Raw genomic sequence first — 6000 nt, 5'->3', positions numbered from 1 at the left:
TGTGGGCTGTTTTCACAAACGATCAAAAGTACATAACTATGAAATCACTTGAACTTAGGAGCTTACCGTTATAAACAATAGTGATCCAGCAAATACCTTCTTCTTTGGACTTTAACCAAACTTTTTTCTTTATCCAACTGCTAGGTCTGTGGTCCCCCATTATTTTTTGCCCAAATCTGTGCAACCATCAATTTATGCATTTTTATTACTTTTTTACCAGTTCTGCATATTCTAGTATCCTGTTCGTCAGCAGCACACCCAATCTGTTCCCGCAATGAACCCCATATTTCCCACCATCCTTTCGTAATAATGCACACAAAAACAAACAAGTCAAGTGGTGTTTTTGTGCATGAACCCCAATTCAAGAAGCGTTGCTCATACGGCCGGCGACACTCCACACCCATGGTCGGCCAATTTTTATTATCCACAAAAAAAAAAAAAAAAAAAAAAAAAAAAAAACACAACCAAAACCCACAGTACCAGAACCCCCCTCACCCTGTGGTGGCCACCGTCAGTTTGCCGTCCTCCCCAACCAATGACACTTCAACAGAGTCCGATCAACTTGCGGCCATTATCAGCAAGTTTCCATCATTAAAAATTATTAAAAAAAACAAACAAACTTACCCAATATCTACTCTAACGCACTGTGTTCAAGCAGCCAATTTCGCACACATGCAATATAATTTTGCACACAGCCAATTTCTTACGAAGTCTACTTGTTTCCTCAATCGATGCATATCGGTGACTTCGTCTTGGGGTTCCGTCCGCTATAGCTTCGTGCTTGCTCGCCGGTGTCTTCTTCTTATGTCATCGGACGGGTCTTCTTCGCTTTCTCCCCTCGTGCTTGCTCTTCCCACTATGTTTATCGTGCAATGTGGACACATTGACTAGACACCCCCCGTTTAAACCCTACACGGTACAGTCCCGGTGACTTCGGCCTTTCCTTTCCCATCGTGCACAAACATTTACCTAATTACCCTTTTTCCCCCATAATTAATTATTCCTTCAGTTACTTGTCTTATTTAGTGACCTTTTAATTTCTCACATTGTAAACTTTACAGCCGTTAGATGGTGTGATCTCATGGTTGCAAATTGTCCACAGACCTCACCTAACACAATAGCCTCACTTGAACCTCACCCTATATATATATATATATATATATATATATATATATATATATATATATATATAATCGCACTCAGGTGCGAATGCATTGCCCAGGCGCGAAATAGGAACGAATTCTGTTCGTCCACGTGTCCAGATCTAATGGATTAGAAACACTGATTTTTAAAAAAAATGCGGTGGTATTTTCGTAAATAATTGAACATCGAAGTGCAAGTAAAATGTATTACAAGTGCATGTAAAATGTATTATAGGTGCAAGTAAAAATTTACACTGAGCATCAATACAAAGTGCACATATAGTTATAAGTAGTTGCACCTATAGTTCTAAGTAGTTGCACAGATAGTTATAAGTAGTTGCACCTAGGTGCATGAATGTTTGCGGGTGGTTTTCAAGGGTATTACTACCCACTGAACTCAGATCAATAAATGTTAACAAGGCAAAATTACATGCACTTATAGGTGAAAGTAGGTGCATCTATAGTTATAAGTAGTTGCACCTATAGTTATAAATAGTTGCACCTATAGTTATAAGCACACCTAGGTGCATGAATGTTTGCGGGAAGTGAATGCTAACAAGGCAAAATTACATGCACTTCTAGGTGAAAGTAGGTGCACTTGTAAGTGATTTTACTTGCACTTCGATGTTTAATTATTTACGAAAATGCCACCGCGTTTTTTTTTAAGTTATTAGATCTGGACACGTGTCATGCGCTGATTCGTTCGCATTTCCTTCCTGGGAACTTATTCGCACCTGAGTGCATCCCTATATATATATATATATATATAGACCTGACCTCACAGGTCTTCCCGTGCGGTTAGTGCGGCATACACCATTAAGTATGCATAAATGCACCACACAGTGTTCGTAAATACACTATTATGTATATATATATATATATATATATATATATATATATATATATATATATATATATATATATATATATATATATATATATATATATATATATATATATATATATATATATATATATATGGAAATTATGGATCTACAGTATAGAAATTATGAATCTACATTATAAAAATTATAGATATGAAACCGTGCCTACCTTGCAAGGTAGACACGTGCTCACAGCATAATTTGCCGTCTCAAATATATATATATATCATAGGGAATAAAATTGTAATTTTACTAAAAGTGTTTTTTTTTTTTATAATTAATCAAATTTCCACATTTTTTTATTTTAACATTTCATCAAAATTTTAATTCATCTCTAGGAAGTTTATCCTTTTGATTGCTCAAAATTATTTTATGCTTTTGAAAAAAAGGTGGAATCGTTCTCTTCAAGCGCTCACACCTCAGCTCGACAATTTGTGGAGCGGTAAATCATGATGACTCAATTGACCAATAGAGAAAATCTAGCTAGAAATTTTTTATTGTGACATATTTGTTCTTTACTTTTAAATTTATTTCTTATTCATTAAAAAAAATGAATTCACTCTTTTGTATTATTTAAACAAACTCTATCCTCTGGCATTAGAAGATATTTTAAACTTCTTAAGTTGAATGTTTAAAAAATTCAAATTAAATGTCTCAAAATAAAAATAAAAGAAAATCATGGACAAAATCGATATTCTCAAATTATCACAAGTAAATTAAAATTAACTTCTATCTGCTGTAGATTCACATAATTATTTTGGTTATTTGTCTCCTTGTACACTTGTACCCATGTAGGAAAAAAAAAAAAAAGATTTTCAAAATTACACTATCACCCATAAGTTATTGAGTAAGTATAAATTTAGTCTCTAATTATTGTGAGATTTAAATGTGCCTCATAATTAATTCAAAAAAATTATTCTAAGTACTCTTAATCCGTCTTGCATCCTATCACTTAAAAAAAAAAAAAGAAAAAAAAAAAGAAAAAAAAACAAACAAACAAACAAAATACAATTCCTTCTTCAATTCAATAATTAACTGTTGAGTAGTATTCATCCTTCTTCGTTAGTATTTGAACATTTTATTGATAAATAATGCTATTTTTCTACTAAAATAATCCTTAATATTTGCTCAGTAACTTGAATTGGGTCTGATATATGACACTACTGTTACCATTCCAAACGGAAGACTATGTATAGGTTTAAATTGTAGAACTTAAAAATAAAAAAAAAAATAAAAAATCTTTAATGTTGACATTCTTACTCAAAATTATGTATACAATTTAAGAAAATTCTTCATGTTTTGAAGGGATAAGGTTCAAATAAACCCTTCAACTATAGGTCAAAGTGTAATTAGCCTCCTAAACAAACAAAAAAAACTCCAATTAAACACTTTAACTTCTCATATTTATGCAATTAAATTGATTAACAGGTTATCTCTAGGTAATCGATTATTTTTTTTTAATTTAAAAAATTAATTAATATAAAATATATATACTTTTAGTTCAGATAAATTAATTTAAAAAAAAAAAAAAAAAAAAAACCTCCGGCTGCTTCCCTTTCTAACCGGACGAAGAAGCCTGCATTGCTCCTCCATTCACTTGGACGAAGAAGCCATGGAAGCCGGCCCTGGCTTCTTCGTCCTAGATGGAGAAGCCGGATTGCCGACTTCTCCATCTGTTTTTTCTTTTAAAGTATTGATACTGTCCTATACGGTCGTAAGCAAGGCTCGGATCTCTCACGTGGGTCGGGAAGGTCCGGTCTTGCCTCGTGCCAAAAGTCCCTTCCATAGAGCATTTAATGCGCTATTTATAGGGTCCAAAAGTGGGTGGCGCCGGGCCTTCGGCATGTTGGACACGTGGTGAGCATGCACCGGGCGTTACCTGCGGCCGCGTGGCCGCCTGCCACGCGGCGCCTAGGATCTGACTCCTTTTCCTTCAACCGAGCCTTACTAACCGGCCTCTGGCCAGCATCACTCGGCGGGCCGTCTGCCTCCCGGAGGTTTCCCGGAGGCACCTCTTTGCCCGGGGCACGGCCGGGTTTTCCCGGTCGCTCCCGCCCGGGGTGGGCCATACGACTTAGCTGCGAGGGTCGGGTAGCGGCCCGGTCTTGGGACACTCGGATACTGGGCGCACATCCTTGATCCCGGGCGTATATCCCTATCATATAGCCCCCCTGGCTCGTGGTCGGACGACGCTTCGCTGGGGGAGGGGCTCGAACCAAGGCCTTGGGGAAGTGTACCCGGGGCTGGGCTCCCGTGGATCGCGGGGTACCTGCACCTGCGCCATGGGCCGTTCAGAACTCGGTGGGGCACGCGTCAGCTGTGCAACCTCTCGAGATGCGGGCCTGAAAAATCGGTACGCGGAGCGTTTATGCGTCAACTTCATATCCCTATAAATAGCAGCGTGGCTGAGGTCCCCACACGCTTTCGCTACTTCTTGCCAACAATCGGACGTTCCCGAGTGACCATCCAACTTCTCAACACTACTTCTAAGTCTTCTCAGTCGGTAAGTTAGCTTTTCTACCCTTTCCCTTCTTTCCTTATCTTTAACGATCCTAGAATCGTTTAGGCCCTTAGGGATAGGTCGGTCGATGACTCGGGCGTCTTTTAAGTGGGGCATCGACGTCTGAACACTACTTCTCCCCCTTCATCTTTTAGGGACGCAAACATGTCGAGCTCCGACAGCCAAAACTGTTCGGCACGGGATTATGCAACCGGCAACGACGACGGGTCGGCGAGAACGGAGTCCGAAAGCAGTTCATCCCGTCGTTCCGATTCGGCGAGCCACGGCGGTGCCCACTCTCCTCGGGCAGATGCTGATAACACGCTGGCCGTCGGGCGGCCCGGTGGCCGTGGTATACCGAGCGAAGCTCCCACGCCCGGTCACGCTGTGGAGGAAGACCGGCCGCGCTACGGGCCGGGCGAACAAGGTGACTTTGCCGGGGCGCCCGGTACTTCTGGGCAGGATCTCCCAACCTACGGCAACGAGGGACGGGGTTTGCAGCCGGGCGTTATGGCCGCGACCCTGGACCCTTCGCTGTCTCCCAGGTCGGCAGCCCAACTGGCTGACGACTTGCTATCCAAGAAGAGGGTTTTCTTGAGCAGCATGTCCGCCGAGAAGCACCAGAGCAAACTGACCAAGAAGGAGGCCGAGGACGCTGCTACCCTCTTGACCGGGCAAGTGCTGTTCAATACCCGGAGGTCCCAAGGGACGGTCGTCGAACGGACGCAGGGACTTTGGTTGGGGATGCACCTGGACTCCATCAAGACTCCCCTGACCTACCCGTCCAGTCCCTTTCTCCTCGGCTTCATGAGGCACTACGGCGTTCTCCCGGGCCAGATCTGCCCTAATGCGCACCGGATTATAGCGTGCTTTCCACAGATCTGCGCCCGGCATGGTTTAGTCTGCACCGTCGAGCTGTTCAACTTTCTATACACGGTTCATCCACTCGCGGCTCGGTACGGGGGCGGATTTCTAGCCGCTCAGACCCGGAGTCATCACTGCAACATCGTCAATCTCCCAGAAAACAATCGCGGCTGGAAGAACCGGTTGATCTCGATCGAATACCCTTGGCGGCTCCCGGTCAAGAGGTCTTGGTCGCGCCACTTCACTGCGTGCAAGCGTCCCGCTCCTACTCGGGCTTTGAAGGACGCTGCGGCCAAGATTTCTTCCGAGTATTACGAGTTCGTTATCTTCAGGTCGGCCACCGAATACGAGGAAGCCCATCTCGAGCCGCCCCGATATGACGAACCGGAGAAGTACGTCCCTCGACGCCTTGAGGTGACGGTAGCTGCGCCACCGGTCGTATTGGCTTCCGATCAGGAAGGTCCGTTAGTGGATCGTTTACGGGCGATGGGACTTCTCTTCTGTCTTCCCCGTTCTTTCTTTTGGTAGGGGCTAACCAGTTGTTACTTCCTCGCAGGTATGAAGCCCGGACGTACTTTCCAAACGGCTCCTTCGGTCGTTAAAGTCCCCC

Source organism: Ipomoea nil, unplaced genomic scaffold (genome assembly GCF_001879475.1).
Source record: "Ipomoea nil cultivar Tokyo-kokei standard unplaced genomic scaffold, Asagao_1.1 scaffold3251, whole genome shotgun sequence".
Classification (NCBI taxonomy): Eukaryota; Viridiplantae; Streptophyta; class Magnoliopsida; order Solanales; family Convolvulaceae; genus Ipomoea; species Ipomoea nil.
This window is presented reverse-complemented; position numbering follows the sequence as displayed.